Source organism: Thalia democratica, chromosome 1 (genome assembly GCF_965202585.1).
Source record: "Thalia democratica chromosome 1, ktThaDemo2.hap1.1, whole genome shotgun sequence".
NCBI classification, from domain to species: domain Eukaryota; kingdom Metazoa; phylum Chordata; class Thaliacea; order Salpida; family Salpidae; genus Thalia; species Thalia democratica.
In genome coordinates, this window is record NC_139165.1 from 91,279,473 (window position 1) to 91,299,132 (window position 19,660).

At 25.9% G+C, this 19,660-nt stretch overlaps 1 pseudogene; it reads left to right on the forward strand.

Moving 5' to 3' along the window:
• Nucleotides 1–11,420: 11,420 nt before the first annotated feature.
• On the forward strand, nt 11,421–11,847 carry LOC145841036 (histone H3-like; annotated as a pseudogene).
• Nucleotides 11,848–19,660: the final 7,813 nt, after the last annotated feature.

Sequence of the window (19,660 nt, forward strand, 5' to 3'; positions counted from 1 at the left end):
TGCTGGTGCATGAGAAAAACTTTTGGTTATCGAGTCGCGCACCACGGGTACCTTTTTACGTCTTTTCTAAGACAAGCTTGTTAAGCCTACCCCGCACAACCAGCTTACCATATTGCTCAAGCCGCACATTATCTCGCCTCTTTCAGTGCAGCAAACACCTTCCATTTGGACTGTTCTGCATCAAACTCCAAATTGGTAGCATTGTAACCGGTGGAAATTATAGAACACCTGTGATGTGATAGTTGTAGCATTAAGATCTACTGTGATGAGATAGTTGCAGTGTTGCAATCTAATGTGATGTGATAGTTGTGTCGTTACAATTTTCTGTGATGTGACAATTGTATTATTGCGATCTACTGTGATGTGATAGTTGTTTTATTGCGATCTACTGTGGTGTGATAGATGTATCGTTGCGATGTACTGGGATGTGATAGTTGTATTGTTGTAGTTTACTGTGATGTGATAGTTGTAATATTGATTCCTACTGTGATGTGATAGTTGTATTGTTACAATCTACTGTGATGTGATAGTTGTATTGTTGTAGTCTACTGTGATGTGATAGTTGTATCGTTGCGAAGTACTGTGGTGTGATAGATATATCGTTGCGATATACTGGGATGTGATAGTTGTATTGTTGTAGTTTACTGTGATGTGATAGTTGTAATATTGATTCCTACTGTGATGTGATAGTTTTATTGTTACAATCTACTGCAATGTGATAGTTGTATTGTTTTAATCTACTGTGATGTGATAGTTTTATCGTTGCGATCTACTGTGATAGTTGTATTGTTACAATCTACTGTGATGTGATAGTTGTATTGTTGCGAAGTACTGTGATGTGATAGTTGTACTGTTTGCGGTATACTGTGATGTAATAGTTGTACTGTTTGCGGTATACTGTGATGTGATAATTCTATTGTTGTAATCTACTGTGATTTGATAGTTGTATTGTTGCTATCTACTGCAGGGTTCGGCAGGCAGTTGGTGGTCGCGGGCAAAATTTCAAGTTTACAAAGTCTTCGCGAGCCGCAGTTTTAGTTTTAGTTACATTTGATTAATGTATTAGTTTTAGTTTTAGTCACACTAGAGAAAAGTTTTACTTTTGTTCACCTTATCATTTTAAATGACATTTAGCTATGCATAGATGCCTATTTAGATTAATATTTATTAGAATAAAATTTTCTTTGACTAATATACTTAAGTGTTAATAAACTAAGCACTTTCATAAGCACTTAAAAAGTTAAGCTTAAGACTTTTGTAATTTTACTTACAACCTAACTCTCTATAAATTCAAACTTGAAAGACAATTTATGGGTTACTTTTATATATTTGTTATATTATCAACCCCTTTTTCATGTTTCTAAGAGTATTTACTTCAAAAAAAAAGTTTTTGCGTGTTAAATAGTTTACATTTATTAAAAAATTTAGTAATTAGTTAACTTTATAAAATTAATACCTGTTTGTACTCCAGAAAGCTAGAACAAATTATTTAACATAATTATTCCTGGAAAACTTAAATAAATTATCTTATTAGTAACTCTAACTAGTCTTTTACATGGTTGCCACTTAAAAAGCAAATATGTCTGAGTTATATCAAACCAGCCTAATTTTATTTAAAATTGAAAAAGCTAATAAATCGTTTTAATCAAGCGTAAATACCTAATAAAAATATCATCATCATCAAAAAGTACACTAAGTGTAAGAAAACAATAAAAACTACAACTAGTAAATTATACTACAGTCATAAAAACTGTTCTGGAGTTAAAGAATTTCTTTAAAGTGTTTGAAATAAAATTTTCACACACACCTGAGTTTTCAAGCTTTTAAAACAGCTTGTTTATGTAGCAACCCAGTTAAAACAAAGTTCACAACATAAAAAAAATAAAGAAAGTTATTAAAAGTAAATAAATTACATGCCATAAAATAAAAGTCAGCTGGAATGGACAATTAAGTTTCTTAAACAATTTTAACAAAAGTATAAAACTTTATTGAGTCATTAGCGAAATAGAAAAACTTATTTTTTATTTAGCATTATAGCAATTCTTTATCTGCAATAAGAATATTGCATTAAAAAATATTAATCGTAAAATATAAGTAAGTTAGGACTTATTGCGAGAAACGATAAAAAAACAAATCATTTAAGTCAGTTCCAACAAAGTACAAGATTATCTTCAGTTACTACAGAATTATCAGAAAAAATTGTTAAGGCAAGTTATAAGGTAGCAAAATTTATTATTTAAAATGAGATACCATTTATAATTAAAAACTTTTTTTAAAGATTTTATGTTGGCAGTAATGAAAAACTTTTGTTTATTTCTTCAATGACAACAAAAAGTCGTATTTAGGAAATACATTAAGGTTATAAAATCGCATAAATCAAATTAGGACTTTAATCAATATGTTAACATGAGAGCACTGATAGAAAAATTATTGCTCATGTGACAATTTTTATAAGAGATGTTTTTACTAATTTTGACATTTTAGTAGAATTTCTTGGTTTAGTTCCAACACGAAGCACAATAATCGGTGAAATTTTACAAGTAAAGGTGCAATGCACCAATACAAAGTTTTTAGAAGTACAATTCCTTCTTTTATTTTTAGTATAAAGTTTAATTAAAGTTTAAAAAAGTGTCTTAAAATATATCAATATTAAAAAACACTGTTAAGCTACATAAATATATTTTCAAATAAAGAAATGTTTATTTGCTAAATTTTTTGTGTCAAATAGAAATTTCATTACTTTACATGTAAAAATTGTTTGAAGTTCAAAGTTTTTTCAAAAATTCTCGAATTCAAGTTTTTTACCAGAAATTTAAAGCATAAATTTTCAAGTTCAAAGCTTTTCCGGTATTCAATTTTTTTGGCAACACTGATTGTTCACAACTAAATGTACACAATAAAATAAATAATATTTTGAATTAAATCAGCTGCATAACTTAAAATTTAACATATGTTATAACTCAAACTAACACTGTGGATTGAGCAAAACTTACATCATAAGTTTAATTTGCCACTTTTTCAAGCAAAAAAGCCAGCCTGAGTCAACAAAAACATTCCTGATTTTTTGTATACAAAAAACAATTCTAACCAAAATATTATAAAAAGACTTAATTGGCCTGAGATTTGAAGTCTTAAAATAGTGATAGTCTAAGAGTGTGTCAATGTTTAGTTGTTTATTTGCTTGAATTTGAACTATTTTGATTAACAATTTACAAACTTGATAAATTTACCATCCCTAAACCTAGTTTATATTAAACAGCAAATGTGTGTATTAATATGCAAGGCATAAAAGTTAACTTACTTTAAAAACAACGTTTGAAAAATAAAAATGTATACCTAAAAAAAACTACATTATTTTATGTCATATATACTGTTTTTAATGTGTCTGTACAAATTTATATATTACATGTAGAAACAACAATGTCAGAAAACTATGCATAAAATAATCTTAAACTAACTAAAGTATTGAATAAAAAGTGGTTTAAAGTATGAGCATCTTTTTAAGTTGGTGTGCATATAAATTAATTTAAGTGCAAAGAAAACTTCTAAAAAATTAAAATGTGTAAAAACAAAAATTAAATAAACCTTATTTCTTATTACTATGTTATTTTAAATGTTTTTACACTAAAATATAACATTTACAAATAAAAAGTCTATAAAAGAAACTTAGGTTTGAAAAATATTGAAAAAGAATATTTAAGCTATAAAGAAATGACACTTTAGTTAATTACTGTGCATTACTTTTGTACAAAATGAAAAACATTTGCATTTAGTTTATTTAATAAATAAGTATTATAAAATTAATTTATTAAATTAAAGCATTCTTTAAACTCTTTTTTCAAATAATTACTTGCTGTTGTAAAAAAGAAAATTTTATGAAACTCAGAAAAAAATATCCTGTTAAAATTTTAATCTGTCTTTTTCACATTTTAAACTAAAGCAGTAATTTCTTTTAATTATTTTTAAATGTTATACAGAGACTTAAAACCAAACTAATTAAATTAAATTGAATTACCGAAAAAAAATTAATTTGAAATATATTTTTGCTCAGCGGGCCACATTTACATGCTCGCGGGCCACAAAATTTTCTTCCGCGGGCCGTATTCCATTCAAAAAAATAACGTGCTCGCGGGCCGCAGATTTACCCTTCGCGGGCCGCAATTGGCCCGCGGGCCGCAGTTTGCCGATCCCTGATCTACTGTAATGTGATAGTTATAATATTGATGTCTACTGTGATGTGATAGTTGTATTGTTACAATCTACTATGATGTGATAGTTGTATTGTTGCAATCTACTATGATGTGATAGTTGTTTTGTTACAATCTACTGTGATGTGATAGTTTTATTGTTACAATCTACTGTGATGTGATAGTTGTATTATTGCAATCTACTGTGATGTGATATTTGCATTGTTACAATCTACTGTGATGTGATAGTTGCATTGTTGCAATCTACTATGATGTGATAGTTGTATTGTTGTAGTTTACAGTGAAGTGATAGTTGTAGATTTTAATATAGAGGACTGTTATCTGTTGGTTGTAGACACCGTTATGTTGCAGACATCTATTAAGTGACAGTTTTAGACTCCATAATCCTATGAAAAAAATTAAATAAAGATTCTCTTTCAAATCGTTAACATTCTTTTGGATAGTAACAAATGAAGTATTTGACCTTTTTATTAAACTTTTCTACGCAACAGTTGGTTATCAGGTCATTATAAGCAGTGAGAGTACATTAAGCAGTTAATGTTTGTTAGCTTTAATCATTGTTTATAACAGTTCTTATATTAAAAAAATATTTTTGATTTAAAAATAGTTTTTCTATTTTTTCTTGTTTACTAATCTTACAAAATTTTATTTTTGTTTAAGTTTTAGAACTGATTAGTTTTAATATAAAAATTTGAAAATTTTGTCTAATAACAAAATCCTTTTTATTTCAATCTACAGGTTAAAAATAAATAAAAATAATTGAAACATAGTGGGCAATTTAGTACAACAAGTAGTATTTCAAGTAGCCGGCCAACCAGTAGGCAAAGAAGTAGGCCTATGCATAGTTTTGAAAAAGTATAAGTTAAAGATTTTGATAATACAGATAGTTATTGTATGTTACCGACTAAATGAAGAAAAAATCGGTTTATTAAAAAGACTTTAAAAAAAAACAATTAAGTAAGGTTAGAGTTTTTATATTAAACAAAAAATACACAATAGTCTAAATACTAATTTAACAGTTAAGTTTTATTTAAGCAAGATATAGTTTTTTATTATGTTACGTGTTTAGTTAAACTTTTACAAAAGAGTTCGAGAAAACATAAATAGATAATTTTTGTCGCGCGAAAATGACAATTATTGCAAAATGTTATTTGAGTTTAGGCTTTTCGATAGTACCTTGAAATTGCCTAATATCGACCAACGTAAGGAGATATATATATATATATGTAAACTTAAAACAACTGAAGAAAGTACTAAGTCTGTATAGAGTTGCTTTTAAGGTTGATTTCTCAAATTTAATAACAACTGAGATGAGATAGTTGTAGACTTCGTAATATTACGGACAACTGTTGTCATTACTTGGAATCATGTTTGTTTATACTTTTGTGACTTTTTTGACTTTTATCTGTTAAAAATTCTTTAGAACTTTTTTTTTTGAAAATCAAATCTTAGATTTAATAAAAGATTTCTTTAAATCTACTGTTAATAGTCATGCACTATTCAATTAAAATGCCTTAATTTGGTGTAATTAATTACTAATATTAAAAAAGAAACTGCTTCAAACAGTAGGAACCCTTGTATAAGTCAAGTTTATTAGTCTTACTTGCAAATTTTTCAGTGACTACTTTTTTTAGAAAATAATGCAATTTTTATAAATTTAAACTAGGATCTTTTATCCACCTTCATTTCGAACTACAAAGCTTGGTTAATACAACATTGATAAAAAAACCTGTCACAATTGCAGTAAGATAGATAATTCAAATGAAGTTTTTATATTAATGCTTTAATTTAAGAGTAGTTTATTATATTTTTAGAAAGAGTTAAAAAATAACATTTTTTAACGTTTTATTTCAACATATCTATTGCGATCTACTGTGATGTGATTTGTTGTGTCATTGCAAATTGCTGTGATGTGATAGTTGTATCGTTGCTATCTACTGTGATGTGATAATTGTAACATTGCTGTCTACTGTGATGTGATAGTTGTATCGTTGCGATCAACTGTGTTGTGACAGTTGTATCATTGCAATTCACTGTGATGTGATAGTTGTAGTGCTGAAGTCTACTTTGATGTGATAGTTGTAGTGTTGAAGTCTACTGTGATGTGATAGTTGTAGTGTTGCGGTCTACTGTGATGTAAAAGTTGTATTGTTTCAATCTACTGTGATGTGATAGTTGTATCATTACAATCTACTGTGATGTGATAGTTGTATTGTTGCGATCTACTGTGATGTGATAGTTGTATCATTGCAATTCACTGTGATGTGATAGTTGTACCGTTTGGATCTACTGTGATAGTTGTATTGTTGCAATCTACTGTGACTTGATAGTTGCATTGTTGCAATAAGCTGTGATGTTATAGGTGTAGATTCTTAGTGTAGAAAACAACTTTAATGTGTTATTTGTATATACCATTATGTTGCAAACAACTGTTAAGTGATAGTTTTAGATTTCATAGTATTGCGGACAACTGAGATCAAGCATCTGTTTCAAATCGTTAAAATTTTCAATGATTTAATGAACTACTTTTTAAACTGAACAATTTTTTGAATTAGAACTAGGATTTTTTATCTAAATCCATTTCAAACTACAAAGCTTGTTTAGCACAACATTGAAAAAATAAAACCTTCATACAATTACAGTAAGATAAACAATTTTACTGTAGAACACCAACTTAGTATTAATGTTTTAATTCAAAGTTAGTTAATTTTTTTATACAAAAAAGTATTAAATAACTTTGTCTTAAGGTTTCAGTTCAACTTTTATCTCAGTTCAAGCAGTTTACTTATTTCTAGGAAAAATTAGTAATTTGTTAACCTAGAGCAGGATTTACCAAACTTTTTTTTTGAAAAGTCTCCTTCAAGAAAATTAAGAAAGCTAAGGCCCTCTCCAACAGTATTTCTCAAAAAGTTACCATAAAACGGCCTACGACCCTTTTTTTGTGTAAGTTTCAAGATATGTCCTTTTTTCTCCCCCTTTTACGGCTTGTGGTACCATAAATTTCCTAACTTTTTTTTGGGAAGTTTCGAATACAATTTTCAAAACTACTTTTAAAAATGCATAAGATCTGTTTCTGATGTTCGTCATTAACTCCAAATGAATATAGTGTAAGTTTCAAATAATGACCTCATGGCCCCCTCTTTAGCCTTTTGCTGCTTATTTCCCTTTTAATTTCTATAATGGTCCCCAAGGGGGTCATTTGACTTAGTTAGGGAAACCATGATATATAGTAAGAGTTTAAGTAATAATAATCAATTGACTCTGATTGTAATTAGTTTCAATCCAAAATGGTGAGCTTTAAATAATAATAGCAAAAAAAAAATAATGTGTAGTTGTACTATAGATACTTTTTTTTTCAAAAAAATGTATTCTGAAAAGGTTAATCAGTTTTCATTATATTTTATTGAAGTTTAGTTTGATACGGTTGATACATCAATTCATATAAATAAAATATAATAAATTTTTAAAAGATAGTTTTTAAAAACTTTTGAGAAAAGATGTTTAATCTTTATTTGCTAAGGCTATCGATTAAAAAAAGAATTGCTAATTGAAAAAGTTAAAAGTTGTTAACACTTTGTTGTACACTTTGACACTTGAAAAATTTAAGTTTAAATAAAATCTAGCAATAATTTCAATTTTTTATTCAGTTTAGTGTACATATAATTTATTTTTCATTTAATTAAAGTACACATTTTTTGAAAAGGTTTAAGGCCACTGGTTTTATGAATATTAATATATATGTATACACCATTAGCTGATAAATTTAAAACACTGCTGTACTTCGCAGATCTAACAAAATAAAATAATATTCAGAAAGTATTACGAGATTAAAATCAGTTAATCATTCAGTTTAATTGTTAAATATGCTTTTGGTTTTTGTAAACTTTTGTCCGTTTTATGTAAACTTTCAATGACTGAGTAAAAAACCCTGTTTCGTTTTTTAAGTTGTTAGTGTCGTCTTTTTAAGCAAACTAAAAACATAACCTACCTTTTTACATTATAAATTTAACGTCTATCAAACTAATTTAAGAACGAAAAAACTGATCAAGTGATAATAACTCAAAAACTTAGCAAATTCTAAATTTAAAGTTATTTAATCGTACATGTGGAAATAATAACTTCAAGAATTTACCGGAGAAAGCATTGCTAAAAGTTATTTTATTTAACTTACAATTGAGATAGGTAGTATATGAGACTTACTTTTTATTTAACGCCTTGTACAGTTATAAAAATAAAAAGATACCGTAAAACCAAAAAAAAATTGATAAAAAATTAGCTTTTTACTAACTTTCATTCCTACTTAATAAAACAAAATATTTTTTTAAAGTACCATTTGTTGTGAAACTTTTTGTTAATAATAGTTTTCCTGTTAAATTATTTAACTTAAGTTAGACTAAACAAACTTTTTAAACTGTTTATCAATTAGTTTTTAAGTTAAAATTTTTTATTTAACAACTTTGTTGCAACTTATTTATATTTTACAATCTTTAATCTATTTGAATATGCATTTTAAGCTACTTAAATAGTTTATTAAAGATTGAAATAAATTTTTTGTCGCTATATTTTCGTAAGTTTTGTAAATATTTAATGAAAAATATTTTGTAACTTAACTTATTTTATAAAAATTCCGTAGAATCCTGCTAGTTTTAGCTCAGGTAAATTTCATTAGCTTTATAAAATAGGCACTTTTTACTGCATTAATAAAAGTTATCTAAATTATTTTATGATTAAAGTACATTTATAGGTAAGAATGTAAAAACAAATAAATAAATGTATAATGTTTATCTAAGTAATTTTGCTTCAGAAACGAAATTAATTGAAGGTTTACTTATTGATTTTATGTTTTACAGAAAAAAAACAAAAACCTTTAAGCTAAATATGAATAAATATAAGTAAAATATGTTGAGTATTGTTTTAAATTATTCAACTAACATGGCAGATCAAAAATATTTCTGAAGTATGTAAGTCTAAAAGATATTTTTTCTTTAGAGTATTTGTTTTACTAATATATATTTTGAGAATAAAAACATTAAACAATATTAACTGATTTTCTACTAGTAAAAGCACAATTTAAAAATAAATTCATACTTTTAAACATTGCTTCAAAGCTAGTTGCTTTCTTGTTTATATTAACTTTTGTATAAGAAACAGCAGTGAAAAGTTTGTTCACAATGAATTTGCTACAACATGGCTTTTTTCTACAAGACTTGACAAAAAAAATTAAACAAACTAAATTCAGTTCAAAAATACTGCTGTAATAAACTTTTTGGGACTATTCAGACTGCAGCTCCTGTTTGCAGGGACCTATCTAGTTGTGTTAACAAATAAATAGATGTAAAATTATTAACAAATAAGTTGTACTTATATTCTGAACTCTAAACAAAAACTTGGTAAAATTTTACTTTACGATGTAAAAATTTCAAACAAATTTCTTCTACAACGAAAAATAGCTTCTTTTAAGCTTTTAACTAAATCCTTGCTGTTTTGTAAAACTTTTTTTTAATGTTTATCGGGGTTTTGTTAACCTTTATAAAACTTTTCATCTAAAGGTTTCAAAAATTATCAATCAAAAGCTTTTCTAAACTCTTTAACATATTAATATGAATATACATAAATTATTAAATATGTTAAAAATCCAATAAAACGAGTTTTGACATTTTAAACAGCAATTTCTTTAACCATATTGAGTTTCATTAGTACTATGTACATCAATAAACGTTAGCTTTAAAAAAAAAATTAAAAAAATATATTTTTTTAAAGTTTTTGAAAAATATTCTGTGTAGGTTTGTATGACTTTGTTTATTATAAACAGTTTTTTTTTATTTATCGTTTTGCAATTTTCAACAAAATGTTACGACAGCCAAGAAAATTTTATTTGGTTTTCAGAACAAATTTTTTCTAAACAGCCAAATTAGTTAGAATGTTACTTTAAAATACTTCATTTACTTTGATCATTTTCATTTTATGTATGTATTTTAGATTAAAATTAATTGAAAACGGTCGAACTGAAATAGTTGATTAGACTTTTGCTATATAAATACTTAAACAAAAACTTTTGCCTAACAGTTCACATCGACACTTTAGGAATATTATGATAAATAAAATAATTTAGATTACCCTCATTAAATACTGTAATAATTTTACTTAGGTCATTTCACTAATGTAAAGAATTTTTTATTTATACCTCAATTATAGACTAAAGTGTTCTGTCAATAAGTTATTTTATTAACTAAAATTTTTTTAGCTGTACTTATTAAAGGTTTTATATGAATTAAAATTTAAAATTTATAGTTGCTGTTAGTATTATCTTATAAATATTAGGACTACATATACATAACTATTCAGTTTAAGAAGCTGTTCTTAAATATATTAAAAAATTAATATCTTAAGCATATAAAAATAGTAATAAATTGATTTTTCTAGCATCAATCTTATTAGCTAGACCCTCATAAGCTTTTTTTTAGTTTGTTTTACATTATAACAAATGAAATTTTTAATTATTGTAACATTTGAGTTGTCATTTAAGCCATGTTAAGGTATAAACAAACAGGTTACATGACAATTCAAATTCGGACAATTCAAATTCCGACAACTCAAATTCATAAAAAAATAATTAGAAGACTATATCTCAAAAAATAATTGAAATTTTAGAAAAATAAAAAATGCTTATGTAGACCTTATTAATATCTACAAGCCACTTTTTATTTTTTGCAAAATCTTAAATACTTTTTAAGATATTTTAAAGCTACTAAAAATAACTATGTTTTTTTACTTTATTTAAACTATATACCAAAAAATATTCAATGTTTTGCAAAAAGAAAAAAATTGCTTGAAGATATTAATTGGACTTACATATGTATTTTTTATATTTGACAAATATACATTACTTTTTTAGTTGTGGCCCTTTCAATTTTTTTTTAAGAATTTGAATTGTCGGAATTTCAATTGTCCGAATTTGAATAGTCGTGCACCCAAACAAGCATTGTCATTATTTCTAATTTATTTGGTAAAACTGAGTATTTAACTGTTACTACTTTTGTTAGTAAATATTTGTTGTCTAACAAAGTGTAAAATAATTATCTATCTAAACTTTTAAAATATCAATTTTTTATAAATTATATTTTATCTAGTAGGTTGTAAAATTTTTTTAGTTAAAATTTTTTTTTAAATGTTTATAATTTGATACAGTAGGTTGTTTAGTTGACATAAAAAATGGCTCGCACCAAAAAAACTGCAAGGAAATCAACTGGAGGAAAAGCTCCCCGCAGACAAAACGGAGGTGGAAACAGTGCAACAGTGATGAGGGCAGCACGCAAGAGTGCTCCGGGAAGCGTATCAAAGCCTCGCCGTTACCGCCCAGGAACAGTGGCTCTTCGCGAGATCCGTCGTTATTAGAAGTCCACTAAGCTTTTGATCTGCAAGCTGCCGTTCCAACGTCTCGTACGCGAAATCGCTCAAGAATTTAAGACCGATTTGCGCTTCAAAAGCAGCGCGGTCCTTGCTCTTCAAGAAGCTGCTGAAGCTTACTTGGTCGGACTTTGAAGACACTAACTTGTGTGCCACCGATGCCAAGAGAGTGACCGTCATGCCGAAAGACATCCAACTCGCTCGTCGAATCCGTGTGCTTAATGACTTTTAAAGCAGTGGTACTGATCAGTGGCGTAGCGTGGTATTTTGGTCAAGGGGTGCGCAAATTTTTATATCAAAAAATCCCCTAAATCCCCTTTTGGGCCGCAAATTTTTCGGGGTCAATTTTCTTGGAAATTTAAAAAACTACTAAAAATCTATCTCCTACTTCATTTTTCAAGCAATCTTCTTCAAATTTTAGAAAATGTTCCTTGCATTACAAGAAAAAAACGTTACTTATGAATTTAGATAATTAAAATAAATAAACATTTTATAAAAATAATTAAAAAAAAAAGTCTTTTTTTTTTCAAAAAATAAAAAAATATTACCACAGATTTTTAAATTCTTAAGTAATGTATTTTTTTTAATGTATATAGATTAAACTCTTAAAGTTTGACGAAGATTGCTTGAAAAATGTATGAGGAGGTAGATTTTAAACAAATTAGCTTTTTTTCGCTAATTTAGTTTTCCCTTCCATAGGTAACCTACTATGCGGCCCGACTTTGACTGGTCATATTTCAAAAAATAATTCATATTTTTTAAAACAATAAAAAGCATCTTAAAGCTTAAATAAAATCTTAAAAATAAGATCAATTTCTAAAAAAACATGGCTTACCCCCCCTATGGCCCTAAACTACAAATAAATGGTCAACTAAGTATAACAATTAATACCTCAAAACATTTTCTCTTTGCAATTTCTAAATAATGTTCAATATCTATTTTATATCAACAAAAAAGAATTGTATTAAACTCAAAATAACTCATACTTTTAGTTTGTTGCAGCTTTTAATATACTATCTTTATCTTTTATATAAAAGTGTTAAATCTTCAGTATTAAAATTGAAAGTTTTAAATTTTTTAATTTTTTTGTAGAATAAATCTAAAGAGCTAGTTTTTTTTTGACTTCTACATTTTTACCTATATTACAATATAAAACTGTAAAAATAAATCTTAACAAATGAAGAAAATCTGAAATATAAACAAAATTAAAAATAAAAATTTTATACCTTTTGAACTGCAGTCTTGATTAATAGCAATATCTGGTGTTGGTCTGCTATTTTTCAATTAAAGCTATTGAACTTCAAATATTTTTCCTATCTGACAAATTTTTAGACTTGCAACAATCCATACAATATTTTCTAAATAATAATCTAAAAATTAATAAAAACAAACGTTTACTTTTTCATTAGTATTATAAAACATGTTTTACAAAAAAAACAAAAAACAATTAACTTTAAAGATATCAGGATTGCCTTGCCACTCTTTCAGTCAAAATAAATGTCCTGAGTTAGTTTAAAAATATCATGTGTTATCATAAGCATTTTAAATTATTTTAGAGAATTTTTTATTGTTTTTAAACTAATAGAAACTAAGCTTTATAACAAAGCTTTTAAAACCACTAAATCTACCCCAAGTAAATAAAATAACAGTTCTATCCTTAGTCAGCCTGAGCTTAAAAAAACTTAAAACATTCTGAGTTATCCTGATTTTTACTGAGTCATTCTAAAGTTTTCCAAAACTTCATAAAATCCTGAGTTATCCTGAGTGTGTGGAAAGATTTTACTAAATGTTTCTGATACAAAACAAAATGTTTAAAATATAATTTTTTAAGGTCAACTTTTTAAATGCTTTTGAAAATTCACAAGAAATATAACTTTTCACTTATCTTAAAATCAGTTTTTCTAAGATCTTTAGGGAATAGCATTTTTTTAAATACTACAAACAGTTTGTAAAAAGAAAAATTTTTTAAATACCATTTAAAATTTGATTTAAAACTAAATAAATATAAACTTAAAATTAATCAATTATGTCTTTTAGACTATAAATTGATTGTAAAAATTCTGTTTTACAAGTTGCTATAAATTTATTCATGATGTGACTAAATAAATTTTAAAATAACTTGCTACAAAAATTGATTATTTTTTAAACTTTATGGCTGATATAACAACAAAGTTTGATTTGTTTGTTATCTTATTAAAAAAAGAAACTACTTTTAATAACAATTTTAAGTTTAGATCATTTAAACAATACTTTTTGTTTAGTGAGATTAAAACTGTAATCACAGTATGAACTATTTATTTATTATTTATTTTTATTTAATTTTTTCTTTTTCAGTTGTTTGTTTTTTTTAATTATGTTGTTAATATTTTTTATTCTTACTATCAATTTATTTTTATTTATAAGCAGTTGTTTATTGCTATTTTTACAACAATTTGTTTATTCTTGAATCATTATCTTTATAAAACAGGTTTAGCTTCATGGTTTGTTAACAAAATGTTAGCATTTTTCCTTTTAAAATATCTGTCATAAGGTTATACTACTGCGGTGCACTAACAAGTTGCGTACTGTTTGAGTCTAAATTCTTATGAAGTTAATGAAGTTATAAAATTTTTCCTTATGGAGTTTTTCATCAACATTGGTGCGCATTTGAAATTACGCACCGAATCAGTATACTGGGTAATTTTCCTAACTTGTCACTAATTGGTATTAGAAATTTCGTTTTACTTTTCGAATACTAGAAAAATATAGTTGAAAAAAGGCAAATTAAGCAGAAAAATAAAAACAATAAAGGATTAAAATATTGCATTTTTTTTACTTTTTTTTTTTTGGGTGACACGCATGCGCCAGCCTCCCTCCCTACGCTACGCCCCTGGTACTGATGTGTTATAATTTTAAGCAGTTCTTTTTCTATTAATTTTTTTGAACATTTCTAACACTGCATGATTCATGAATACTTTATAAGCTCCTTTAGTTGTACTATAAGCTTGCTGTCTTTTCATAATAAATATGTTCAAAGACTATTTGTGTTTTATTATTTTACTTGTTTTCTAAAATGTTCAGTGATTACCTGAAAACCGTAAACTTTTTTGTTAACGCAGTTTTAAAAGTAAATTTTAGCTAAAGCCTTCTAATATTACCGCTGGGTTCTTCAAATGTAATTTGAAACAAAAATAATAATTTGTATTATTTAATGTTTAATGAAGCTTGTACTTTTGAAAAATTGTTTACAAGTTCACTTTCAAGCATGTTTGTTTTGGCACATACCTTGCACATTAAATTGATTAAAATTTCTCCGACTGGGAGATTAAAATTTTTCATCAGCTATTCAATTCCTTGCCCATCTAAGATCAAGCATAGTTTAAGAATAGGATTTTTACTCTATACTATGCAACACAAGTTAAATCTTGGTTGGCAAGGATCAAATTATAGGAAAAATAAGTTTATACACGTAGACAAATTTTTGTTTAAAAGCCTTTCACATATATTAAAAGCTTAAATGGAAACTTGTTTTGGTGAAAAAAAGTGGGAAAGTGCACAAGCTGATCGAGATTCTGCGCTCTTGTTTGGTTACGCACTCTCGTTTGATCCAAAATAAGAAATCAGCTAATATATTTGCTTCGTCTCTCTTGTTATTTACGCACTTTTAATGTGGACACAATGTGTGTAGATTCGCGAGAGATGACTGAACGTGAAATGTTATTACATTTGAGAAAGTCCTAAAAACGCTTTAAAAAATAATTAGCTTCTAATTTAAATAAGTTATTACATTTGAAACAAAATATTAAAACGCATTGAAAATCATAAAACTTTCGATATATAGGAAATGCTTACAATTATTTAATCTAATATATTTGTTTAAATGTAGTTTTATTTCAAAACATTTATAGAATCAGTCCTACATTATTCAGCTCTTGAACCATATTATGTCTTAATTTGACTTCGTAGCGCAATGTAATCTTTTGAAACGCTTACTTGTGTACTTTGTTTGTTTATAAGTTTCTCCTTACAAACTTTTCCAGTTCAGAAAGACTATAAAGATAAATTAAGCTGTATATCGATCATTTTCATTATTAAAGTTGAAGTAATCTCAAGTTTTTTAGTCGACAAACCAGTTAAATTTTAGTGAATTTTTATTATGTCCACATATTAGTATGCATTTTAAACCATTTGAATAGTTTATAAAATTAAAACAACAAGGATGATTTAGTTTTGCACTTGTTTTAATAATCATTCCTTTATAAATAATCAAAGGTTTTTTTAAATGGTCCTTTAGTTTAAATAACACTGAGTTTTTACTAGTGAGTTTTATACACTATGTAAAAGAATGGTATTTATTTAGCTTGGTAGATATTTTGTTTAATTTAATAAGATAAATGCTAATTGTGTAAGTTTTTATTTGTAAAAGTACAGAAAATTCTGATTAAGTTTTTATTTACTAAAGATTTCTACAGTTGTTTAAAAATTGTAGTGTTTTGAAATGAATGTTTATTATTTAGAACGGCAATCAAAACTCTTTAAACTGATTTTTATAAGAATACAATCTTTGTGTAGTTGATTTAAATTTTTGTGTAAGGTAATTTCCTGATGTGGGTAGATTTTGAGCCACCCCCCGAAACCACGCATCGCCACTGGTTGCAACTAAAAATGTAGTTTCTAGTAGAACATCTACTGAGTGAACCTTGTTAGACTGTTTCAACGTTTTTTATTTTGTTTTATGTCTTAGTGCTGTGTTTGTACAAAAAGTAGTTATAATTTATTTTTAAACTTTGCTACGTTATATTTTATAACCTTTAATTAATAATATTATTATAAAAAATTATCTTTACAATGCTTTGGTGCCAGTAACTGCAATGACACGACGTTTATAAATCTCCGAAGTATAAGTCTCTAAAATTTGTTGTTGAAACGAAATACTTTGTTGTTTTTTTTTGTTTTTAGCTTTAAGTAGAATCTTTAAATTTCCTGTACTTGAGATAAAGTCAAAACGCTTTTTTGGCGCCATCGAACTGAGGTAATTTTATCGAAACAAGTTTTGGATATGATATTTGTCTAAGCAGGGGTCTGTTATGACTTTTTTAAAGTTTCTTGTGCGTCCCCTTAAAAAAACTAAAAGAAATGTAACAAAAAAAGTTATTTGAAATAGATTACATAAAAATGTGCAAATTAAGTATTTTATTCACATCAAGGTTTCGGTGACAAAAATCGTGACCTCTTCAAGTAAAATAAAATAGTAAACTGACTGAAATAGTTTACTTAAAATTTATATCCATTTTAGCTATTTGCTATTAAGTATAGTTTTTTTTTAACTACGTAGTTTATAAAGTATTTTTCTATAAAACAGTATCAAGAATTTTTATAACTTTGTAACGAGTATATTAAAAAATGAAAATTTTGAATCAAAATTACTTAGTAAAAAATAATTTTAATAACTAGTTTTGAATGATTTTACACCTCCACTCGGTTCCTTTTCAAAAAACAAAACCATTCGCATATCATTTCAGTTTTGCAACATTGGAAACACCGTAGTTTTACAGTTATACTTTTTATCAAGTTAAACAAATGTTTACGTCAGCAGCTAGTTTGTTTTCATATTTCAATTTATTAGTTATTTAGAATTTATTTTTGGTTTAAGTATCTTGACTGCGACCGTTTGACTAGGTTATTTGTTTACTTGCATTGTATTTTTTATACTAAAAAGACAAGTTAATAGTTAAGTTTGATTAGTACTTTGTTTTTAGTTAAAACTGCTATTCATGTTCCACAACTTAAGGCAAAATGTTCATGTTAATATTAACAAGACTATACGCTTATGTTTAAATTATTTACTAAAAGTTAAAGAACTGGGTAACTTTTTAAGATTCTTCATTCTGTTTTAAGTCATTTTCAAGTTATTTTGTAGTTTAAAAACTTATATGTTCCTAAAAAAGTTTTTATTATTTATGTAATAGACAGTTATGTATTTTTGCAAAGATTTCTTTATTAAAAGGAACCAAAAAAAACTCTATAGCAGAAAACAAAAATTGTGCAATTTAACTGAAAAATGTCTAGACACGCCCCTGGTTTTAATTAATTAAAATTTGTAAGATACATATTCTACTAGCAACTTTAAGATGTTAAGTTTAAACTTATTTGATAATTTTTAAATATATTTTTATAGAAAAAACAAAAATTAATCTGTGTTAGTATGCATTTTTATTCATACAAATCTAAAATATAGTACAAATTAAATTTCTTTGACAAAAATTCTTATGAAACAAATTAAGCAAATATAAAACTAAAAAACCTAAAAATTTTACCAGTTTATTTTTATACATGCACACCAATGCAGACATGGTATAATCAAGATGGCAGTTAAATACAGCTGTTTTAATTGTAAACACGCGCTTTAAAGCTCTATAGTAAATTGAGAGAAATTTGGAGAAATAAAAGAAAGTAAAGTGAAAAGTGAGTGGTACGCTGGAGCGCGCTCGAGTTATTCTCTTCATTTAAGAACTTTACAAATAGACGCAAAGTTTTAGCGCAAAAGTGAGAGAGCTAGAAGAAAAAAGAAATTTATAAGCCAAAATCGTACGCTTGAGTAATTCACTTAATTTTAAAACTTTAATAATGCATGTTAATTTTTTAAGTTTTAACTAACTTTCACGTCTTGTCTTATATTTCTTAAAGTCAAAATTTTTTTTTGTTCCTGCAAAAATTTTATTAAAGTGAAAAACTACATAAGTGTTTAATTTACAATTTACTTACTTATTTTAACATTTTTTTTTCTTATGAAAATTTTTATCAAAAATTTATTTGTTTATATACCTTAAATTTTTATTAAATGAAAAAAAAAAAGGTCAGTTTAACTGGTTTGTTAAAGATTTAAGCTTAATTTACTTTTTTAAACTAAATTAAAAATATTTTCTGCTATAAGTTTTATAACAATCTAATTATACTAAAGCTTTTGCAGTAAGAATATTCGCAGCTAAAAATGTTAACTTAGTGAAAAGATATTTTATTAGATAATAATGACTATGATATAAAGCAAAGACTGAAATTGTACATTTAAAGGAATTCATGTTAAACTACTTTAATTTGTTTCATAAAATAAAACTTTATTTAAGAGAAAAAAAATCTAAAAGGTTACTAGTATTACTTATTTCATTTATCTTTAAGTTTTAAACCATTTTCAATGTTTAATTTGTAAGTATAGTTAACTAAAAAGTAATTTATTTTTGTAAGTTGCTTATGTACTTCTAGGTTTATTCATTTAATTCAAGTTTCAAAGTTTGTGAAAAAATAAAAACTAGGATATATTGTAATTAAAAAAATTATACAAACCTTCGACACTACAAAATATTATACTAATACAAGCTATATACTCTACATACTTTTTTGATATATATATAAAGAGCTTGGATTAATTTTATATGTTTATTAATAAAAGAACAAGTGCATAACATAAGGGCAGTTTACAGCACTATGACTTAAACTAATTTGTATTGCAATAACTAGCAGTTATGGCAATTAAAAAAAAATCTATATTGGTAAATAAAGAAAATTGTTTAAAAAAAAAGCTGAATTGAAGTAAAAATGTTTTGTTTAAAAACCTAAAATTTTATATAAAAATTTTAAAAAATACAAAAGTTAATACGGAAATTTAAAATAACAATTTTAAGTATTAAAAAATACTTAATAAAAACTAAGAAAATGAGAAATTTTAAAGTTTGTTAGGCAAAAGAAATTTAGCATAATACTCATATGATAAAAAATTAGCGCGATTAACGGTTGGATTATTATTGAACTTATTATTGTTACTACAAAATATGTAAAAAAGTACAAATAGTCTAAAAAATTTTAGCAATTAATGTACAAAACTTTGTAAATAAACAAATTTGAAATTTTTGAATAAAATACAGTCACAACAAATTTAAACAGTAGAATGCTTTAACAGTCACTCAAGTAAAAGTGTTTTTAAAATAGTGAATTGACTTTAAATGAAAAGCATTTTTTTTTTAAATTAACTGCTTTTTAACACGCAAAAATTTTGTTGAAATTTTATATTA